Source organism: Sorex araneus, chromosome 1 (assembly GCF_027595985.1).
Source record: "Sorex araneus isolate mSorAra2 chromosome 1, mSorAra2.pri, whole genome shotgun sequence".
Classification (NCBI taxonomy): domain Eukaryota; kingdom Metazoa; phylum Chordata; class Mammalia; order Eulipotyphla; family Soricidae; genus Sorex; species Sorex araneus.
This window is the reverse complement of record NC_073302.1, coordinates 109948615-109974043: the sequence shown is the minus strand read 5'-3', so window position 1 is coordinate 109974043 and position 25429 is coordinate 109948615. Positions and strand designations below refer to the sequence as shown.

General features: G+C 34.5%; 1 non-coding gene across 1 annotated transcript; it reads left to right on the top strand.

Moving 5' to 3' along the window:
* Positions 1 to 16945: 16945 nt before the first annotated feature.
* On the top strand, positions 16946 to 17054 carry LOC129401433 (U6 spliceosomal RNA). Its single transcript, XR_008628343.1, has one exon. It is a non-coding gene; the product is annotated as a U6 spliceosomal RNA (small nuclear RNA).
* The last annotated feature ends 8375 nt before the right edge of the window (positions 17055 to 25429 follow it).

Below are 25429 nucleotides of genomic sequence, written 5' to 3'. Positions count from 1 at the left end.
CAATGGAAACGTTACTGGTGCTCACTGGAGCAAACTGATGAACAATGTGACAACAGTACTACAGTGCTATATAATATAGTAGCACTCACTGTCATCCCATTGTTCATTGATTTGCTCGAGTGGGCTCCAGTAACATCTCCATTGTGAGACTTGTTGCTACTGTGATTATTCAATATTTATAGTATTAATATAGTATTAATATATTAATATCATATTAATATAGTATTGTATAATCATAGTATTAATGTAGTATTAACACTTATTGATGCTAATAAATGTTAACAAATTACATTTTTTAATGTTTATTGACTTAAATGATGTACATAATTACCGCACCTCAGTACCACCAAAGTATTGAAGACCTCCAGCAGAGTCCTAAAATCACTGAGCTTAGTACTGTAGTATTATTGTCTTAATACTATAGTGTCACTCTAGTCCACTTTACCATCCTCCATGCTGTTTTCTATCCTCAGTCCAATTTGACAATGTCAGTTTTTTAATCAAAGGAAAGCCAAGGGTTTATTCCTGTTCAATGCTGCCTATTCCACTGTTTTGCTTCTCTTTATGTCTCAAATAAATGAGATCACTTGAGTTCATCCTTCTCCCTCAGTATTTAACATAAAACCTTCAGTTTCATCCAAGTTACAATTAACTGTAAGATTTCATTTTTCTTATAGCTGCATATAATACTTCATAAAGAAGTTATGATACACACAAATGCACATATAGTGCTGTTGAACATTTTGGTTGCTTTTGTATCTTGGCTAATGTGCAAAATGTCAGAGTACATGTAAAAGAAAGACATAAATAAACATAATTGTACATAGATATTTTAATGTACTGCTTTTTTTCATTTTCATTTCGAGAGTAGATGCCAAAACATGAGATCATTTGGTATTCTTAACGCCCATCATTTGAAAACAATTTAACTTGAATCCATAATGAGAAAGAATTTCTCTCTTCTCATACCTTTGGTAAAATATATTTGTGATCAATATTTTAGTTCTGTCCCCCGACCCTCCAGGTCTATACTGGCTATTTATTTATTCATTTATTTTTGCATTTTGCTTCTTGCAAAAGACCCTGAAGCTCTCAGGAGGTTACTCCTGGCTCTGAGCTAGGAATCACTCCCGGTGATTCAAGAGGGGACCATGTGGGGACCCGTGTCAGCCATGTGTAAGGCGATAACTGTGGGCCCTGTACTGGTACTTTTATTGCAAACTATTAGTTGGCATTGACTGAACTCTGTGATATTTTCTTTTGAAGTGTTTGAGGACAGAATGAAACTCTGGATATAAAATATAAAATTTTTCTTCTGCTATCTCCGTGTTGTCAGTTCACATATTTATTTTATTTTGTAAAATAATACAGATGAATCTACTGTATCATCTAGCAAATTAAGGTATAAATCAACATAATAGAGAGGGCAGGAAGCAGATCGGTGATTTCTAGAGGATTTCACTTTTATCTCACCCAAGGGTAGAATTTATTCATTCATGCTGACTGACTTCTCTCTACATTTACTATAAAAATATGGTTCAGCTGGCAAAACCAAGTAATAAGCTCATACTTTAGAACCTGGAAAAAGTATGTGTAGTTTAAACAACAATGAAAAAAATCAATCAAATCACTTTAACTTCCTTTGGCCCATCAATATATTTGATTAAGGCTATCATAATCACGGTCTGTTTAGGTACAAAGTGAAAAAAATTAAGTGACCAACTAGTTTTTCATCATTTAGCACTTGCATGCTGAAATTGAGAGTGCATTTTGCGGATAGTTATTCATATTAAATAAAGACTTGATTGCGTAGCAAACTGGATGAGCTGGTACTATGAATCAATTCAGTATGTGGCTATATGGTATAGCAAGCACTATACAGATAATAAATAATCTTCAGAGCTAGAGAGACAACTCTGTGTATTAAACAGATACTTTGCTTGATGGTTGCCCAGGGTTGACCACTGCCATTACAACGTTTTCAGGCACTCCTAGGAATGAGCACTCATACAGAGAGTAGAAGTAGCCCCTGAGTTCAACCAGTCAATGGAGCAATGAAATGAAAACAACAACAAAAATGACCCAGAATTTGTAGAGTCTGACCAGCTGAATTGAGTGTCTATAGATTGCAGAACTTGCCACATATGATTTATTCTCTTTCTTGTTTCCCCACCTATAAGAGAATAAGAATCATGGAATCTCAGGAAAAAGACTGAGAATTATAGGTGAAATAATTGATGGGGTGTTCATTGGTCAGTGCTTAGAACAATCATGAACATAAAAACAGGCTTTAAGCTTTACGTTATGAGTAGGAAAATATAAAAGAAATCATCTCAGATAAGCCATAAATAAGAAACTGTTGAAACTGAGAACCTGGAACCTACTGAGATAAAATGTCTTTGTGAGATCTTCTAAGGCAAAAACACCATGGTATAGATGGTTTAATCTTGGTAGTATGAGTATCGTATAATCAAGTAGTATACATTCTAGTTGATTTATAGAATCTTGATTGTTATCTTTGATGTCATAATAATTAAGAGCATCATTTTATAATCTCAAAATATTTTATTTAGGTAATACATTATACAATCAATGAAATTAATTTTGGGGGAGGAGGAGAACATGTTTGAGCCACACTGAGTGGTACTTAAGACTTACTCCAGACTCAGTGCTCCTTGGCAACTCCTGGTGATGCTAAGGGCCATATGTAGTCCCCAGGATAAAACATATGAAAGACATGTGTCTTAATCCTTAAACTTTCTCTCTTACCCAATAATTCTAATTTTAATAACTTAGAATTATATTGATATCCTCCAAATTCTCCACTATCTTTTGCTCATGCACATACTCCACATACATATTAAAACAAACAAGTATATTATAGACCTGCATGTCATTTCTAATTAGTAGTTCAACTGGTTTCCAGTAAGGTTTAATTGGTCAAATGTTATGATTTATTGCATTTTTTTGGTAATGAAATTCCCATAAGTTTTCAAGAAAACATTCCTTTTCAATATACTTCCAATTCATAAGTCTATAACACACAGGAAAATTTGACTGAATTTTAATACAATTCGACTAATAAAACAAGCATTGAAAAAAATAACACTCAGATAAAGATATTGAAAAATAAATCCTATGAATTTCTAATTCAATGTAAAAATGTGCGAATCAAATATTTTAGCTTTTTTGTAATTTATATAAATTGATATGTAATATTGTACATTTAAGGTATGCAGCAAGCTGATTATTGCAATATGAGGGCCATTGTAGTTAGCTAATATCACTATCACATCACATAACCAGATTTCTTCTACAGAAAATGAAGATATATTATTTTTTACATCTTAACTTTATAATGAAATATGCCTGTCTACAATCATTATAGTGTACACTTGCTGTCCAGTACTTACATATCCATTACAAGTATATATAATCTTGAGCAATATTTGTCTTATTCTCCATACCATCTCCTACTAATCACTATTTTACTTTTCTTTCTATAAATTCCATCCTTTACTTATATACAAATAAGTAACATTATACTTTTGTCTTTCTTTTATTTATTCAAATGCTTTGATTTTTTTATATGCTCGGTAAAAATTGTGTAATATTTACCATTTTCCTTTTAACTTCTTTTATGTCATAATTCCCTTGAATGTTTTCTATTTTTAAAAAAGTGACAATCTTATATTTATGTATATGCATAGTAAGTCACTGTGTATGCATCTACATTACATCATTTTTTATCTAATACTATACTGTTTCTATAGTTTAGGTAACAAAATCAGTGTTGCAAGAACACTGCAATGTATTGAACTCTTCAACTTGTTGCTTGCATGTTCTTTGAATAAATAACAAGCTGTGAAATTGCAGAATCAATATAGAGTTCTAATTTGAGGAAGATCCATTTTGATTTCTAAATTGGTTCAACCAATTTACATTCTCACTAACAGTGAAAGAAGGTTTTGTTTGGTCCATACCTTGTTAGTAATCTTGATATTTGTCTTCCAAATTCATTTCAAAATTCTAACATGTGCAAGATAGCTCATTTTAATATGCATGGGCTCAATAATAAGTTACGATGAGCACATTTTTTCATGTTCCTATTAGTCACGTGTGTGTGTTTTAGAGAAAAATTCATTCATAAGTGTTCTTTTTATATTGTTAAGTTGACTAATCATTTCAAAATGTATATTGTAACTTGATTATCAACATATTTTAAAAATATAATATGTGAAAATTTTGTATACCATTAAACAATCTATCTTTACATTGCACTGAAATTTTCTTTCATTTTACAAAAGATTTTTTTAAATAAGATGTATTTCTTTCGACTATTTTTATTTTCCTTTCCCTTGTTATTGGGTGGAGTCACCAAAGACATCTCTGATATCAGCATAGAAGTTGTGCATCTATATTTTTTAAGCGATTTTATAGTTTTAGTTCTTTCATTTAGATATTTATTTCATTTTGAATTAATTTTTGCATACAAAATGAAAGACTGATACAGTTTTATTCCTTTCATGTCATTGTCTAATTTCTACAGCACCAATTGTTGAAGTCACACCAGTTCTGGCCAGCAGAAAAATGGTTTCATTCCTGAGAATCAGGCATGATACTCTAAAAATATGGGACACCTATTATGAGAGCATGATATTTATATGGTTTACATAAAAGAACTCTCATAGTTATGAAATTATGATTTATTGTACAGTGATGCTAGTATCTCCCTGATCCCAAATCCTTTTCTCCGTGAATAATGTTATTTGTCTCATCTGTTTTGCTGCGCTCAATATTAAATGGTTATAAAATCATCGCGGATCCATAATGCCCATAATACAGATGGGGGATGCTCAGATGCTTCTGGGTATCTAGTTCCTCTGGCACATGCTCGAATCCTTTCCTCCTGAGTGAGGAGGAACTGCGGCCTACTTTCAACAGGGGAGCAGGCAAACGTGACAGGGTGGTGCGCACTCAGGTGTTTTCCACTTCACAAAGCTTGGTTGGCAGAGGAGAGGGAGGAGGCGTACCCAGTGGCCCGGAAGAAATAATCCTCCATAGTGTGCACTTTCTGGGACAAAGGCCACTGGCACACAGTCAGGAAGGAATCAATTTGCAAACAGCCTGAACGGCCCTAGAAAAAAATATTTTATAGTTGAGAATCCAGATGAGAATGTAGATGAGTTGGCTAATGTGTGGTGGCCATTCCTGTGATCTGATTTGATCTGGTTTTCAGTGTGGAGCCCACATCCAGAGGCCTCTGGAGAGCTACAGTCATTCCCAAACTTGAGCAAAAAGTCTGCTTAAATGGGTTTGAGCACTTTACTCACATAAGTGAAATAAAAGTTTCAGGGGTATCAGAGTGAATATTGCGAAAGCCACTCAGAACGTTCCTTCTCAGGTAACATGTTCTGGTATAAAATATCTTAGCTTAATATAGTCAAATAGATCAAATTATATTGTGGTCAACGTGATAAAGTTCTTACATACTAAAAAAAAAAGTTTTAGGGGTAAGTTTCCTAGCATTTTCTTATACATATTTTAAAATGCAGAGTGTTAGAAAATTAGATTATTCTAGAATGTTCTAGAATATTAGAATCCTAATATTCATACTCTATTAAATTCAGAAACTACCCCTTTATGTATATTTTTACACAATAAAGAATCTTCTAAATCTTCTAGATGCTATACCCTATTAAATCTGTTCAACTTATAAATCTTCTGAAAAGGTCACTGTCACTGTCATCCCGTTGCTCATCCATTTGTTCAATCGGGTACCAGTAACGTATCTCATTGAGACACTTGCCGTTGCTGTTTTGGCATATCGAATACACCACAGGGAGCTTGCCAGTCTCTGCCATGCGGGCGCAATACTCTAGGTAGCTTGCCGTGCTTTCCTAGAGGAGTGGAGGAATTGAACACGGGTCGGCCACATGAAAGGCGAACACCTTACCACTGTGCTATAGCTCCAGCCCTCTGAAAAGGTAAAAAGAGTTTTTAAATAATCTTTAATTCATAATCAAAATATCTGTTGAAATATGTTTGTAGCTGACACTATTCTTTTCAATTTTCTAATTTCAAATTCACTCATTTTCCCATTTTTTTCTGATCCTTTACCTCCCCAAGTTAATTTACTCTAAGTAACTGGTTCTTATAATGAGCATATGGAGATATACGTATTTTTTAAGAAATAGCAAAACCATATACACAAACATTGAACAGCTTTTAGAAACTGCTCTTCAGTGTAGTCCAGTCTGAATGATTTTGCCTCTTTTAAGGAGGTCATTTGAGACCAGCTATATCTGTTTTTGCTTCCAGCAAAAGGAATATGGTCTGATGTACTTTCAAGAGAAGATCTGAATTTATCTATGTAACTTCAGAGAACTGTCCACATATTTTAAAGTTACTGTTAAACTTCACGATGCTGTGATACAGAAATCTCTTGCAAAAATGCATCTTGGGCTTGGGGCTTCTAAGACAAAATTGTGAAAACAAGGATTTGCATAATAATGTACATAGACATCTCATTCTTTTATCCCAGAAAGAATAAATAAAAAATAAATAAATATATAAAAGCTGCCTTCACAGTAGCCTAAATTCATTGGCTTTTGCAACCTTGAATTGTTTCTTCTTCTATAATCTTATTCCAAGTTTATCTAGCTGCCAATTTTGATTTTTACAAAATGTAATGAGATAATCGGCCCACTAGAAAGCTGTTCACACTCTGCAATATGGGACCAAATTGTTCTCCAGCTAATTTCTCAAAATCTCAGATTTGAAACAAAAACATAAATAAAATGTTATATTTTATTACAGTAGTTGATATGTCACTCAAATAAAATTTTAAAGCACTTCTTGTTAAATTTTTATAATAACAGCTTCCCTCTTTGAAACACACATGTATGCTTCCCTTGTTTCTTTTTTAAGATTACTATTTGTTTATTGGTCTGCAAAAAGGGTCAGAAGTGAAGACTGAAACGCTGATGTTAAATAAAAGTTGATGTGATTAATGCAAATAATTCACCTTCACGAACAAATTAGGGAGTGATTCTCCACCCCCATCACCATCCCTAACTCAAAAAAAGAAAATAAAAGAGCACTTAAAAACTGGACCGAGAAGGAAGGCTCAAATGGTTTTTAGCATGCAAGATGTTGCAAGTTCAATGCCTTAACACCACAAGCTGCCTGACACTCGGATAACCTGCTGGTCACCAGAAGCGCTGCTATGCTGGCCAGCAGAACTAGGCTGACCGCAGAACCATCAAGCCTGTGGAGTCACACCATCTAGCCTCTCAAGGTCACACCATCAATCCTCTCAAGGTCACAGTGCAGGATTGAACTACTAAGGCGATACACCTGCTTTAAACAAAAATAAATGTCTCTTTCGTTGGACAAACAATACCAGCAACAGTGGAGAGCATGTCAAACTAATAACCTCTCTTTTCTACAAAAAATATTCCAGAAAAACAATCTAATATGAATATTTGAGCTTGTTATTAAAGAGGAACTTATGAGAGACTCTGAAATTTTAGAGTTCACAAACCAAAAATATTTGCTAGGAATTTTTCCCAAGTCAACATAGCAAATATGTTATACAGCAGATTCAAAATCTCATTTTCCTCCAAAGCAATCAGTAATAATAATAGTAATAATAGTGATAATGATAATAGTAAAAGTTATGTTAGAGGGAACTCAAAATGTTTTCCTATAAAGCGATATAAACACTTTTTGTTTTAGAAAGTAGAGTATGAAGTCAAAAATATTACAGACAAAAATAACAAATTAGCATGTTAAAACAGTTAAAGCAAATCTACCATGTTTCTGTTTTGAGGATTTATTAGACTTTTACTCTTTGTAAGTGTTGTTATTTCTTTTTCTCAGTTTTATTGTTTAGTCACTTTTATAATAAACAATAGTAGGTTTTTTTTTTAATCACTGTATCACTGTCATCCCATTGATCATCAATTTGCTTGAGTGGGTGCCAGTAACGTCTCCATTTGTCCTAGCCCTGAGATTTTAGCAGCCTCTCTTTTACTTGTTCTTCCCAGCGGTGCTGCATTGGAGGCTCTTTCATGGTCAGGGAAATGACGCCCATCATTGTTACTGTATTTGGCATATAGATCACACCATGGAGAGCTTGCCAGGCTCTGCCATGCAGGCAGGATGTTCTCGGTACCTTGCCAGGTTCTCCTAGAAGAAGAGCTAGGCTAGAAAAGGTCGGGAGCTTTGTTTTATAGTCTCTGGATCTCGGCCGTTGATAGGATTACACGGTACCAGGGGCAGTTTGTGGTTATGGCTAAAATTAATCATTCCAATTATAATGCCTGAATTTACTCCAGCCTTAAGGTAGGAACTGTTTGTATGTTTGTTGTTGCTTTTTTTTTTCAGTAAAGATATGTCTCTTCTCCTGACAGACAGTAAATGTATCTGTTTTTAATTTTGAAGCAGATACTATTAGTAATAAAGAAATATAGTGAGGAAAGTGTTCCCTCCTCAGTACTTTCCAGGTGAGTCTGCGTCATATTGTATGAAAAGAGGAGGCGGTTCTGTGCAGAGAATTCTGAAGGAAAACTCAATTGCAAATGGTTTGTCTGTTGTAAAAATGGAATAAAAGAGGAAGGACAGGGTATGACAATAGTTTACTTGGGCATTATACTTAATAGTCACTGACTTCTTTTTATTTTTAATTATCTTATTAAGTCTCTGCCTCTGCATCTCTCTGTCTCTGTCTCCCTATTTCTCTCTCTGTCTCTGTCTCCCTGTCTGTCTCTGTCTCTGTTTCTCTCATACAGTTCTGGTAAATTCTAGAGAACCTTTATAAATCTCAAGTGAATTTTTCAAAAAGTCTCTCAATCATTGACACACTAATTGTGTAAAAAGAAAATCTTATGTTAGAACTGTATAAAAGAGTGACCATTGTAAAGACAGACTCAATTTTTGCAAAAAGTATTGCTATCATGAATGACTTAAAAAAATAAGAGTGTAAGGCCATGTTTTTCTGTCCATTGATCTCATGGTGTTCACTAGTTTAAGCATATTTTGATTCAGAAGGAAAAAAAATATTTAAGTTGGAGGATGGTACCTGAGGGCACACTCTTCGCTCTGCACTTAGGGGCACGCCTGCTAGTACTTGGGGCAACATGGGGTGCCAGGGATTAGACCCACTCTGACCATATGCATTGCAAAGTCCTTGCCTGCTATAGCATCTCTCCAGTTCCTCAAAAGAAAACATTTTATGTTTGCTTTATACATCTTGTTGACCTGTTTTGTGCATCTTGTTCCAAGTTTTTGCCACTAGGAATAATAGTGAATTTTTAATACATATTTTCATGTGGAAATATATTTTTCTCATCCCTTTTGCAGATACTATGGGTTATAATTGCTTTATTATATTCTACTCAATTTTTAAGCTGCCAAAAACTTTCAAAGTAGTTACACAAATTTCCACCTGCAATGCATAAGGGTTCCAATTTTTCTATATTCATGTCAATGTAGTTTATGGTCAATATTAAGGCTTTTCGAGAAAGAAAGCCAATTGGGGTGAAAGAAGAATTGTTATGAAGATTTAGATCAACCAACTTTGAATACAAGGACAATCTGTACTATCTGCTGTACTATTGCTCCAGTCCAGTTTTCTCTATTTTAATTTATTTAATTCTTACTTTTCTATGTTGATTGATTTGCCATCTGTAAGTGAGAGACCCAGAGAAACCTAGGAATAATTCAAAGTCCTGATATTCCAACAGTAAAAAAGCTCATGGCATAAATTTCAATCCAAGGACAAAAACAGAAAGGTGAGATTAAATCCTACTTCAGTCCCCGAGGAAGCAAAGAGGGGAGAATTCCCAGTTCTCTCCTTTGGTCTATTCAGGCCATCAATGAACTGGACTATGAATGAACTCAATTGGAAAGGGCCTACATTATTGAGTTATAGCTTGATTTAAGCACTAATCTTATGCAGAAGCAACTTCCTAGACAATCCTAAAATTATTGGTCATCTGGTCAAATAGGACATAAAACATTTGCTATTCTGTTAGTTCATTGTTTATAGACATTGTAGTGAGCAGAGAGTGTGAACTTGTAGTGTTGACTGCCCTACATACTGTACTATTGTGCTCCAGTTCAGTTTTCTCTATTTTTAACTTATTTAATTCTCATTTTTTATATTTTTTTTATTAAAATCATTCTGATTTACAAAACTGTTTATTACACAGTATACTGCCCTTTCATGTGTTTAGGTTTATAATACCAGAAGTTTGACTTTCCCATTGGGTGGGACCAATTTTCCCTCCATCTCCGACCTGCCCCCTTGGGTACATAAAAAAGATTCTATTACTTATTCCAATAAAGCTTTAAGAAATGGCAAATAGAATGAGCAAAAAACAAGTCACTTAGAAACAATTTTTAATTGCTATATTATTTTAACCCATGAAAATAAGGAAAATAAAACCCTTTCATACAATATAATAAAATGCCTATTCTCATTTATATAAGTAGGTCTCTACTCTGAAATCTAAAGTACATTACATTAAAATTTATTTTAGGCTCTCCACCGAGATGTTACCTGAGTGGCCGCACTTGTGTGTCCTCTCTGTTGCTGAATGACCATGATCCTGCAGACCACCTATCTACTTTTGGCACCAGCAGATTCTTGCAGAAATGTCTCTAGACTGTAAATTAAGCCACGGCCCTATGCCGCCCCAGGAGGGGAAAGGTTTTTCTCTCTCTGCTTTTCCTTTCTGGGGGGTCGGCGTGGCGACCGCCATCTTATAAGGACCGCTAAAGAGAGATACGAGCTTGCAATGATGCAATTTCTGGCAGAAATTTCCCTGGACTTAGTTACTAAAATACTAAAATACAGAAATCCAAAACCTCATATCTCTTCATTCTCAGCAATGGAAAACAATTTATCAAATGCTTCCTTTTCAGCAGTTCTGATTTTGGGGGGGAAATTCCAAACAATAATAGTGAGTTTTTTTTTGAAATATTGAATGCAATCAAAGTAAAGAGAAAGTAAATTGAAAATTATCAGCTACACAGGCGGGGGCTGGGGTGGGGGTGGGAGGGGAGGTATACTGGGGTTCTTGGTGGTGGAACATGTACATAGGTGAATGGATGGGTGTTCAATCATTGTATAGCAGAGACTTAAGCCTGAAAGCTTCGTAACTTTCCACATGGTGATTCAATAAAACATATATATATATATATATAATATATATATATATATTATATTTGGATCTCATGCCTTTCCTCTCTTTAGTAAAAGTTTAAAGAAATTTTGTGCTAATATATTTTGGAATAGGTAAGACCTAATTACATAAATTTATCCCTACTCTTCATATAAACACTTGTTTTACAAAGTTCTTCAGTATGATTTTTATAGGTATTTTGTATTCCAATACAATCCCACCACCATTATTACCTTCCCTCCATCATTGTCTCCAGTTTTCCCAACTACTCCTCAAGCCTGCTGCCATAATAGGTCAACAATAATTTATTTTACGTCACTTCTTATTAATAAATTGCTAACAGAATGATCAAAATATTTCCTTAGAAGTGTATATTGTATCTCACTATGGAGACATTAGGTCCTCATATGACAGATTCCTCGTATATGGGATTACTAGAATATTGCAGGTTGAGCCTTCTGTGTTACTATTTGGTTAGTTGAGTTGGTAGCCTTCTATGTAGGTTACATCCCATCCATTTGGTGTGTTACTACTATTATTAGTGTTATAGAGTTTGGAGATGACATAGCTGTGTGCTCCAAGAAGTCAAGAATTTTCAATTGGGTAGCAGAGCTAGAATGATTATTATTTTTTTTTTAACTGGGAGGCAGCTTTGGGGTGTGGTCATGACTGTCAGGGCTGCCTGGAGTACAGGGAGATGGGGCAAGGTAGCCCATCCTGACTCTGAGAAAGCCTGGAAACTTGAGTCACAAAGACCCACATACTTGAAACTTCAGCAGGTTAAGTTCTGGGTGAGGCTTGGTCCTGAGAAAATGGAGTCCAGCAGAAGGTATGGAGACGATTTTGCAGTGTGCAAGCAAGTGCTGGCTGGGGCTCTGTTTGGTCAAGCCCTGGGCTGGCCTACCTCGCTCCAGGTGCCCCTATGTCTCAGCCATGTGTGAATGTCTGAAGAAGTTTTGACAGCTGATCAATCTCTTTCAAGAATAATTTATCCAGTTTCCTCTCTTTTAATATCTTGCCTTGGTACATTTATTTTGTTATAATCAATTTATGTATTTATACATTATTATTCCCAAAAATGCTACAGTTTTATCACCTGTTTAATCTAATATATTTTGGCACAAAATTAAAATAAACTTTTTAATCCTTTCTTTTCCTATGATTCCCCTCAGCTATATCACAAAGAAGGAAATAGAGTTTTTCCAAAGACATTTCTATAAATAGGACTTTCAATAGACTTGAGGTATCTAATAAATATTTTTCCCAACTCTCCTTCCATGAGGGCTAAAACTGTAAGTGAAGTCTAGCAATTTTTTATCAAATTATAATTTTGCTTAATTTATAGTAAATATGAGATGTGTGTATATATACATATATATATACGAACAGTACTAGTATTGCATAACCTTCAATTCCATAAACTTGTATTAACATCCCCCAATAAAATTCTGTTATTTCATAATATAAAACCGAAGCCAATTCATTTGGGCATCAATTTTGCTACCTCAAATAGTAAATATTGTAGCTTACCTGCCTCTGACCTGGTAAGAACTAAACAATCACAACCAGAGGGGGGAAAATAAACATAATTGGGCAGCTCAAAAAGGGTCTAGAAAAATATAGCATATTTTTTTCGTTAATCATCTTTACAGAGAAATGTCATATCCTTGGGAAGAAAACAAGTCTAGAGCAGCATGAAATGCACTTCACTTGCTTAGGTCATACCATTTTTGTTGGAATAGTATCATTTTTTAAGATTAATATTAGTCTTCTACAGAATAAAGTTACTTCAAATTTAATATTCACCAACACATTTCTTATCATGTTTTCCAAGCACATCTTTTCTTACATTATTCATATGCACTTGAAGACTTACACAAAATTCTAGAGTATTAATTTAAGAAAGGGTAATACTATAAGGCAAATATTTTCACTTTTATCTCATTAAAATGGTTGGTTTTATAAATTATTATATTTGTGACATGATTGCCAGAAGGTTTGGGACTAAAATACTCATATAGTGAGAGTCTGAATTAACATAGAATAATTTATTCTGTTTAATTTTATATCACCTCACCTTTGATTATGCATCTTCTCTAACTTCTGGATTTATGCTAGGACACTTGATTTATTTGGAATTTATCTGTTATTTTCTATTATAGTTTATTTCCTTTTTGTGGTACCAGATATCAAATCCAGGACTTCATATCCCATTTTGTATGCACTGTTTTCACAGAGCTACATTTCATCTCCCGTGCATGTTTTTATAATTAACCTTAAAATTTATTCTAAAATATAGCATGAGAAAAAAATGTATGAAGTACTCAATTAATAGAAATAAATTTGAATAACATGTGCCATAGTACAGAGGGTAAGATATTAATCTTGCACTTGACCAATCTAGATTCTATTCCAGGCAAATCAAATGGTCCCATGAACCCACCAGAAATGATCCCTGAGTACAGACCCAGGAGTAAATCCTGAGCATCACTCATTATGGCTCAAAAAATAAACAACAACAACAAAATAAAGTAAACTTTACTCATTACTTGCATGCAGCTATCCTGGGTTCAAATACTGTTACAACATAGGTTTCCCAGAGCCTTGCCAGAACTGATCACTGAACACAGAGCCAGGAGTAAAACCTGAGCACCACTAGAATAGCCCTAAAAAAAAAAAGTAATCACTGTATCACTGTCATCCCATTGCTCATCAATTTGCTCGAGAGGGCATCAGTAATGTCTCCATTGTGAGACTTGTTTTTGGCATATCGAATACTCCACGGGTAGCTTTCCAGTTCCAGGCTCTGCAGTGTGGGCGAGACACTCTCCGTAGCTTGACGGGCTCTCTAAGAGGAGTGGAGGAATAGAACCTTGGTCTGCCGACTGCTGACCACTGCTTAATGACACTTTAACTAATTTAATAGCATGGATTTTGTAGGTGAGAAAATGCACTTTGTTTCATTTCACTTCTTTAGTATCATTTTTAAAAGAAATTCTGTTATACCTTGTTTTGTGATTTGTTTAATTTAAATTTTATCTCCATTTTACCTTAAAAGGTCTATAACCTATAGCTTTCAATTAAAAGCTTTAATTGTTTAGATATTTTATTATTCAATCAATTATATAGAACTTTTTGCTATTATTTTATTTTACTCTAAAATGATATTGACTTCTAACTTAGATTAGTCCATGTGTGTACTATAAATCAACATATGCATTTAGTATATTAAGTTTGTAAATGAAAGTCCAATTTTTCATCAAAAATTGATTATTTTATCTGATTTACATTGCTTCATTTTTTTTCCCTTCTGGTAATCACTAAATATGTCTTTTTTCTTTTTCTACTTTATTTAGTTGATTCCTTAGTTTTACATGAGTCAAATCATGCAGTGTTTGTTTCCTCTGTCTGACTTATTTTATTAAACAATACCTTCTAGGCAATCAATACTGGGCCCAAAAGGCAAGATTTAGTCTTTGGTACTGGTAAATGGTACTCCAATACTATCAGTTATTTTATGACATAATTTGAGAATGTTATTCACAACTCTGGAGTCTCTTACATTTTGTTGGTTTATAGAATCTACAAATTTGCCCTATGATGTTAGGTGAGATGCCTTTTTTTACTTATTAAAATATTGTTTCCTTTCCAAAATCATACAAGTTATGTGTAAATTAAAATAATTTCCTTACTTAAATTTTTCTTGCCTTTTTTTTCCTGCTGAGGTCACTCACTCTAAACTGGATTTGTCATAGCCAGAAATTATATGTTTATCGGAAATAGGACCAAATTCTAACATGTATACCTAATTGCTAGGAGTTCTTTATTGTTAACATTTTACCTTTTATGCAAAATAAGTCTTCCTTATATTGATTGGGCCCCAGGTAATGAATAATCATAAAACAATTACGGATATTATTTATTTTGTTCCTGTTACTACTGTCCTATGCTCCTATGGTTACTACAAGCTCACACAATTGCTATGCTCTCATATTCTTGGTCTCTTTCTTCTGGATGAATGAGCTCATATAGTATTTATTTTATTCATACAATTCTTGTTTTAACATATGGAGGAATCCCCATACCCAATGTTAAGGAACATCCATTGTTTATGGAAATCTAGTGATAGATTTATCTTAACATTTGTTCAAAAAACAGGATTTATTCAGGTTAAATGTTTACCTGCTGGTCCTTCAGTTGTAAGTATTTTTCCTCATAGACTGTCTCTCTTCAAATGCTGTAACAGTTATGCTCTAGCACGAGTTCTCTGCTGCTTTTCTGTGAAAGAAGCACATTGGTTCAAGATGAGCTCTGTGTCTGTACGCTCTCTTATGTTACATATACAAAGAATCTGAAAATGTTCTTAAAAATGAGTGTTTCCACAATTGAATCACTTTTAAAATTTTATTTAAAAATTTGTTTTTAGAGAAAAAACTAACCCACTACAGTCATCTTCATTAAATGTCAAGTCTGAGTTGTGTGTTGTTTTCTACTAATATCTTGATACCAGGAATATTGTCTTTAAGAGAATTAGTATTGAGCAGTAGTAGTAGACATGCTCATTGCTCTATCTATCTATCTATCTATCTATCTATCTATCTATCTATCTATCTATCTATCTATCTATCTATCTATCTATCTATCTATCTATCCATCATCATGGAAGGCAAATTAGAAAATTGAAATAAGTTTTCTGCAATTGACCAATATAGTAAATTAATATTTCTCCAAATTACTTGAATCACTTGTATCACTTGTCATCCTGTTTATCTTCAATTTGCTCTAGTTGGCGTCAGTAACACCTTCATTTGTCCCTGTAGAGTGCTAGTGCAGCCCAATGATATCCACTCGCTCCAGGAACAGTAAGAGCCTCAAACTGTTCATTAAGGGTTTTGATGAAGAAGTCTGACCATCTCATTGGTTGGAGACCACGAGATCTTTTGACGTCCCATGGAAACCAGTCAGTAACAGCTCTAGCCCAGTGATCGTCTCTGAATTGTATTACATGACCGGCCCATCTGATTTTTGATGCCTTGGCAAACGAGACAGCGTCCCTGATTCTTGACCATCAATGGAGGTCAGAACTCTGAATTCCTTCTCTCATTTGAGTGAAACGTGATACTGCAAGCATAGCTCTTTCAATTTCTTTTTGGAATTCCTCCACTACCCAGCTACCACCACTTGTCCAAATACATAGGAAAAATAAATCACCAGTGATTTAACTCAGCAATGTATTTCTTGTCCACACAAATTACACCTGCGTTTGGTCAGTTTATGGACAAAGTTCTTGACCCTAGTACCTCTATAACTAAAACCCTTACTCTCCATCAAAACAAGGATATTTTTTGAAACCACAGAGCCCAAATAAACACATACAGCGCTCAACTTTTCTTAAATGGTTCATCCTAAAAGTGACATATCACTTTTGCTTACCTATTTTATTTCATTTCTTTACATCAAGGTGACACCTACTTTAAGATATCTTCTCTTCCAATATGTGCACTAAATATTGCAGACTAAAAATATCTGCAAAACTTAGATTCCTGAAAATGATTTTCTAAGTGACGATTGCATGTGTTTTACATTTTATTTCACATTGTACTGCATTTTAAGTACATCAATAATAGTACTGCATCAATAATTCCCAACTGAAAATTTTCTGGTGGCTGTGGGGGGGGCTAAAGAGAGAAATAATATGAACATTTTTAAATTTCTATCTCTAATGTGCATATATGAGTACAAAAGTTTCTTCAGCGCTCACTTCAGCAGCACATATACTAAAACTGGAATAATACAGAGAAGATTAGCATGTCTCCGTGCAAGGAAAAATCATTTTTTAAACCCAAAGCACTTAATATATTTTCTTAAGTCTATGGAAAAAATTATTTATATTTTAAGAGCATTTTTTTACTAGAAATAAATAAGCAGTTTACTTTTTAGCTTTTGGATGTTTGTATAATTAATTTTAAAATTTATATAGAAATGATCAGAGAGTTTGAATAATTCAATTGATGTACTCGGTGTTTGCTATAGGGAAATATTAACATAGAGGAAACATACATATAATAAATTTCTGGGATTTTAAGTAAATATTTTTAAATATATGAACAATCTCAGAATTTTCTTGATAAATTATTGGTTAGAATAATGTCTTAGACATTAGGATCAAATTGGCACCAATGAGAGAAGTGGGTGGTTTCAAAACACTTTCTTGATATTGATACTCGTCAATTGTTTTGTCATATGACAATATGTTTACATAAAGTTATATATCAAGCTATATCATTATATTGTAGGGGCTGGTTTGTTAATTACTTAATTACTTTTAAATATTTTCCCTTTTTTTTCTATAAATCAAAATTTTTAATTTGTACTTTAATTTACTAGCATAGTTTTCCTCTTAAAAAAAGACAGGAAGCAAGAATTTTTTTGAGTTATTTAGAATGTCCAACTATTTAAAATATTGAAATTTTTGTCCATTAATAGTCAAGACATTTTTGTGTTTATATGTAATAGGTATTTTAATTATAAACAGACTTTCTTTTGTAAGACATTTGGCACACAGTGTTCTAGTTTACTTTCTTCATTTGTCTACTCTTGAAGACTATGATTTTATATGTTGTGAGTTTATAGCATCTACATTTCTAAATGATGTCAATTTTTACATTTCCTTTTTTATTTTGGTTTAGGCTCATCTCTTTCTCTCATCTCATTTTATGAGATTAAATAAGAATAGGAAATGCAAAAATGGTTTCTTTCTTGATCTAATCTCCTCTTAAGTATGTTTATACAATTGTACCAAATTTACTTCAATTTTCCTTATATAGTGACATTGCTACAGTGCAATTTCCTAATTAAAAGATATAAGAATGACATTACTGTACAAAATATCTTTATTCTGTAGAAATTTGTGAGAGTATGGAATGAAGGCTCAACAAATTTGAGATAAAAGATATGTAAATATGATATAAATTGTTAATATTAGACATGGAGGAAAACATGATGTAAATGTTTTGTTATTACAATTTAATTACATTTGGCTGTGCCAGGAACATAATGCAGTGGGATCTATAGTTTATATTTTATCATTGATTACAGGCTAGGACTCTACCATTGATTCATACCCTAACTCCTAAAACATTTGAAATTGTGGTAAGGTGTGAATTAGGCTAATATAGCTTCATATTGTATCAAGAAAATCTTGAACTAACTTGATAATGCATACCTACCAAGGCAAGTATGCAAATTTTACACGTTGCTCACCCATATCATATAATCAAATGCAAGTGCATTTTAAGAAGACTAGTTTACTAGAATCTTGAGAAGATCATCCTTCAGTAAGTGAAACGGAGAGGTATTATTTAGGTACTTTCGTGTTCTTGCCAGCATCTCTGTTTGCCTCCCCTTACAACCAAGTCAGTGGGACCATATCTAACTCTTGGTGAGTTGGCTTTGTTGTCTTATTAAATTCCCGCTTTTAGGTTTTCTTTCTCTCTGCAATAATTAGCAGGAGTGAAGAGAGGTGAAGAAAAGGACTTTCTGTTTAATGCCTATTACTCATTCAAAATCCTTTTTGTTTTCTTAAGGCAACAATAAACCTAAAACAAATACAGGCTGACTAAATGTACCTTTCCGGTTGTGGTTGTAGCATTTTTGCTTGTTTACTATACCTTAGTAGTTGCAGTGATTGACAGCTCCAAACTGCTTTTTTAATGTGCCAATTAACAACAGGAATTCTTCCAAACAATCATCATCATTGTGTGACCTCATTAGGAAGCCAGTAGCCCTCATAAAAAGCCATCCTAAATGTGATAATGGCTTCAGGTGAGGTAAGTAAATTAGAGCTAGCAGAACCCTTTATTTTTTCAGTCATGGGTGAGAAAGAAAGCAAATTCTCAGGTTTCCTTAAGAAATAACATACACTTTTACAGAAAAGTTTAGTGAAAAGAAAGTTTTAGGAGTGACTGGAAAATAAAATTCTCTTCTGATTTCTCAGTTAGCATTTTCTAATACATTTCACTGATGCAAGTGGACAAACTCTTAACATTAGGAAATGATGGCGGAGAATCTAGATTTGCAGTTTCCTGCTGACTGGTGTTTTCATCAGTTGGAAAAGACTGTGTTATGCAGGGGTATATATTTGGAGAAAAGATTTGTCACGTGAGCCACTTACATCCTTCATATTGGGCAATTAAATTTGATATTTTTCCTACTAATATTTTGTCTGACATCAAGCGATTCATTTATCCAGAGAAGGAAGGATTGGGGTTGTATTATTTTCAATGGTGTTCTGAACGTTCCCAGTGAGAAACTAAGGCTAAAATCACATTATTTTATTTTAAACATACATGTGAAAACTTTTCAGAATAAATAATGAAGAAAAAGTCCTTTTGTGAATAAAAATTATTTGTCTCTCTTATCGAGTTTTATTTTTCTTGCCTTTTTTACTTGGGTAATTTTGGAAATAGGGACAGTTTTACTAAGACATTATCACCATGTTTTTGATTAAGGTTTCTATTTTCATATACAGCTGAAACTATTTTGTTTTCAAGTGGCTGGGAAAGATTAGGATTTAGAAAATCGATTTTTAATTTTTTTATTAACTTTTTAAAAATCTGGCCAATGTACTTATTGAACCAAGTGATTATACTTTTAAAATACAACTAAAATAACCTTTTTAATTTGAACAACAGTTTAGATGATGCATATTATTATATATTGAAGTGATCTGTGAAAATTAATTACCTACTTCTAAATGTGTGAACACTTTATCAATTTCCACTCTTGTACAAATGAAGTGTTGATTTTCACTGAATTCCCTTGCTACTAAATCTTTAGCATAAATGAATAAGTTGCCTGTTACTTAATAAAACATGCTCTATAATGCACATGATTGATTCAGTGCCAAACATAATGCAGTTTAGTGGAGTCGGTATAGACATCTCCTTTCTTTAGTAAACCATGACAAACTTAAGTTTTGTTACAAGGAGGCTCTTTCAATTTTTCTCTCCTTTAGTATTTTGCTGTAGTTGCTGAATAGTTTTTTAGCAAGGAAGAAAAAGGATTAACTTGACTAAAACCCAGTTAAAATGCAAATGAAATGAATTTCTGGGCAATAAAGCATGCATTAAGCTGGAACTCTAATGAACATAATAGTAAAAAGTCCCTGGAATATTTTATGTACCTCTATCTATTTCATCTTTATGCTCATTTAGATGTAAGTCTTCAATAATTTTAGAGGCTTTGCATTGCTGTTTCCCACAAACATGATTAACAACTTCACTCTCCATTTTCTCCTGAGGCATATTTGAGCCTACTTAATTTCACTCTCCTGAAACCAAACCACCATGACGCCAGAAAGAATCATATCTAACTCAAAAGACTTATGCTCATTTTATAAAGATTACTGAAATTCAATATTAGTGGTCGTATATAGCATAAAGTAGGAAAATAGAATTTGAGGCTTTGGTAGTAATCTTAAATAAAGTTTATATCTAAAATGTGTTTCTTCTATCATTGCATTAAGTATCAGAATAGAGATAAGAACAGATGATTTCTTTGTCGCAACGCTAATACCTGTTATCACATTCAAGATGGAAGCTAGCACCTTTGTGGGCGAGAAGGAAGAAAGGTTTCATTAGGGTGATGGATTTGGCTGAATCAGGCACTTCTCACTGTTGAGATGGAGCCAGAGTTTAAGCAAATATAACTAGGTCATTTCTTTTACCTTGTTAAACCCTTTCCACTATTCGCTCAAAGTTTTTTTTTAATATTCAGAGGATTTTAATGTATTATCCTATAAAATAATTGTGTAATCTATTATTATAATAGATCATAAAAGAGTATGGTCATTATGGAGTAAGTATTATTCCAGAATCATAAAATGTTAATAAGCGCTCAAGGTCAGGAAAATATAGGATAGGTTGCGAGCTAAATCTACAAAAGCTGGTTCACTGTGAGTTGAAATAGCTGCAAAAGATTCATGAAGTCTATTCTATGCCAAGAACAGTATCCCTGAAACTAATTTAAATGATTAGTTTTACTTGTTTCATGTTCATCTGTTAGAAGGCATATGGTATAGCCTCAGTGATTATAGCAATAAAAAAGGGCCATTTGCTAGTCACGGAAAGGTTGTGACTATGGGATCTGAGGTCAAATAGAGCAAAGGGAAAACACTCTTCAAGCTGAAAACTACAGAAATGTATCATTTAATGTGCATGATCCACTTTATGTACAGAATACTTTTGATATTAAAACGAAGATATTTCAGCCTCAACTGTACTTCTCATCTATCCACTAGAAGGATGGAGGGGGATTACTGAATTAGGGAGGGCAGATGAGTTACTGAGTGGGTTGTCCAATCTACTCATTCAGTTTGATAGACTATCTGAAAACTGTCTCTTCTGAATGCCTGAATATTAACTTTGCCAATTGCTTCTAAAATGAAAGATGCTTTATCAAGTATATGCTCTGTCCTTTACGAAGTACACAGTGCAGGGCTCTCTGATGACTCCAAAAGAACTTTCCAGTAGCTGAATTAAAAATAAAAAAGTCTGTTCTACTGTCTTACCTAAAGCAGACTTTCTATAGTTAAAATTTATGGGTTATTTATATCATAAAAATATGTGTCTATATGCTCATTTCCATATATTTCGTTGTGGTCTTCTTAACATTAATTTCTTAGGAACAATTAGCTCTACCCTAGTCATGTACAGCATAAATTACCCTTCCTGTCACCTTTCTCTGGCTCCACTCTTTGTTTCTGTATTCTTTTCTATTATTAAAGAGACCAGTCTCACCATGAAAATGCATCTACTATATATATCTGAGTCAGCAGTGCTTTGTCTTTAGGAGATATTTCTTCTTCCAATGTGCTGTATTGAATTTATTCTTTTTAGCATTTCACCCTTTCAACTACAAATGGTGGCTGTCAACGCTTTTTTTTGGGGGAGGGGTCTCACCCGGCAATGCACAGGGGTAACTCCTGGCTCTGCACTCAGGAATTACTCCTGGTGGTGCTCAGGGGACCATATGGGATGCTGGGAATCGAACCTGAGTCAGCCACATTCAAGGCAAATGCCCTACCCTCTGTGCTATTCCCCGGTTGTCAACATTTTACATTCTGGGTGAGCTCTTTGGAGATTATTGATTTGGAGATGAAAATTATGAAGTCACTGGACTAAACACACTGCACACATTGTTTGCCCAGTACTTCCTTCTTTGCCTCCACTTAGCTACAGCACTCTTTGTGGGAGAAAATCTGCCCTTCATTCATAGGTGATTTTTCTGGTAAAACATTAAATTGATGTGCCTGCTCCGTGGTTCCTTACCTCTAGAATGGACTCAGAGATGAATACATAATCAGGCAAACATTTCTGACTTGTTCTAGTAACTTTCCCATTATAAAAGAAAGGGATACTCCTTTGCGGTGAAGCAATTCGTTTGGTAGACCAACATGAGTGGTGCAGGTTAGTCAGGTGAAAAAAGAAGGAGAGAGAGGGGTAGCTTCTAAGAAAGAGGGTTTTCACCTCTCTGCTTGACCCATCTGGGTAACCCTTTGAAGGTCCTTCAGGTGATGGGAACTGGCAGTCTTCCATAAGCACTGACTCAGAGGATACTACCATCCCCAGCTCCAAGAGACAACTTGTCCAGCGGCACCCGTATTCACTTGGTCTGCACAGCATTGCAACTGCTTCTCACTATCCAAATCCTCAGGGAGTCGTGGACTCAAGCTGAAGTGAGTCATTGCATTTTGCAAGAAAAGAAAAGTCAGTCCTAGTCTTCGTCCACGTTTTCCGGGAGTATCAGCTTTCCTCCTAGAGAAGAATTTCAGGAACAGACAAAATAGTAAGGTAAAATGGTTTTATTTTTTAAAAAATGATGCTTAAAGAAATGGGAGGGAAGAGAGAGGTATGTGCAGGAGAGCACAGGCTTCTCCAAAGGGGACATGCCGGTACATTCACAGTGCACGTTGAACCGCAGCCAGCTATCAGGATGCAGAATGAGCTCTCGATCACTCCGCGATGAGGCTTCACGTGCAGATTTCCATAACTGTCTGAGTTATACAAATAAGGGCTAATTGGGCTTCCTGAACTCATTCTTTTTTTTGGGGGTGGGGTGAGGGAGGCTGGTACACTAGGCTGTGCTTAGGGATTGCTCTTGCCTCTACACTCAGGGATCATCTGGGTGGTGCTTCAAGGACCATATGCAGTTCCAGGGATCAATTCCAGAGAAGTCATGTCCAAGGCAACCCCGTCCCCTGACCCCCAGCCACTGTGATAGCTGGAGGGGACAGGTAAATTCTAAAGCTCTTATACCAGTGTTTTTCCCACACCCACACCCACATGATTCTTGAGTCTCTCAATCCAGGGATTCAGGCAGACATGGGCCAGGAATTCTGCATCATAAACATTCTCTGAGATTCTCAGGTGGGTCTTGTATTTAAAAGACCTTCATGTCATTGGTTGTTTTATTTTCCACAGTGTTTTTCTCAACACATAGTCCAAAGGATCCCTATATTTCTGCCTGCCACAATAACAGGAATTTATTACAATATACTTGCTCCTATATAAAAAATAAGATCTATCTATTTATATTTCTTACTTAATAGTCAATGATATTACATATTACACTTGGACACGCTTGTTCAATATGTTATAACAAGACATATTGAACATAATAGGTATTAGTGTAATTATTGGGATAAAATTAAAATTAAAAGACTGCTTTGAATTGTGTTTTGAGGAGAGTTATTACATATGTGGAGTTAATGAGAGACGATAAAAAATGGAACTACTTAAAATTTATGAAAATTTGTTCAAATTCATAAAAATTTGATGATACTTCTAGCAGTTTGCTGAATTCTAGAAAGGAATGCACCACCCTTATATCACATTATTTTGAAGTTTTTCAAGTTTTAAAAAAGCGCTAGATATATTTTAGTCATTAATAGACTTAAATTGATTATACTGAATAAAGTCTATTTTTATAAAAATAAATGCAATATATAACAGCAAATAACTTGTTAAATTACTCAATAATTTTTTTAAAAACTCATAATCAATATAATTTCTCCAGAATCAAGGGAAGTAATTTCACAGCACATTTGGCATCTATGTTGCAGTAATATATAGCACTGTAGCACTGTCATTCCATTGTTCATCGATTGTTCATTGTTCATTTTTACTGGTGGTCTAGCGGGTATCAGTATCATCTCACTTTTGTGACTTGTTGCTACTGTTTTTGGCATACCAAATATGCCATGGGTAGCTAGCCAGGCTCTGCCATGCGTGCGGGATACTCTCAGTAGCTTTCCAGGTTCTCTGAGAGCGACAGAAGAATCAAACACGACTTGGCCCTGTGCAAGGCAAACACCCTATCCTCTGTGCTATTGCAATAATATATAGCATATAAAAACCTAGAAATATATTTAACTTAAAATCACATATGCAGAAATATGCACAGACATCATGGCATTACATTGTCATTAAAAGCAAGAAACAGGCATGGCCCCATAAGCCTATAGTTGCTTCTTTTATACCCTGAAACTCCTCAGGTAGTTATAGTCTTCTCATGTCTCAACTCTGATCCCTCAGTCGTCGGCTTTCTTCCAATATCATCTGTGAATGGCTTCTCAGACAGATCCCCCATCCCAAGCAAGCTAGAGACTGTGGGAAGGATTTTATCAGGCTCTCTCAAAACCCTCCAGACTGGCTTTTCCACAGCTCTATTCTGTATGTCTGTCTGTATGTCTCTCTCTGGTTTTTGTATGTTTGCTTATTTGTTTGCTTATTGTTTACAACCGCTCTTAAGATCTTAACTTTCTTTAAAAGCGCATTTTATTTCTACACAAGTTGTAATGTTTCTGGTCGAATTCATTCAGAGTTGGGGAAGAAATGAGGAAAGTAATTTTTTTTAAAAAAAAGTCATAATATGTGGGAGCAACAATCCCAAATGTTGCTCTCTCTGACAAATAAGACTGTGATAAATATAGCGTCCTGTTGTTCATTGATTTGCTTGAGTAGGCACCAGTAACATCTCCATTGTGAGACTTGTTACTATTTTTGGTATATCACATATGACATGGGTAGCTTGTCAGGCTCTGCCGTGCGGGCAGGATACTCTCAATAGCTTGCCAGACTCTTCAAGAGGGACAGAGGAATCAAACCTGGGTCAGCCACGTGCAAGGCAAACAGCCTACCAGCTATGCTATTGTTTCAGTCTGCGATAAGTGTAAT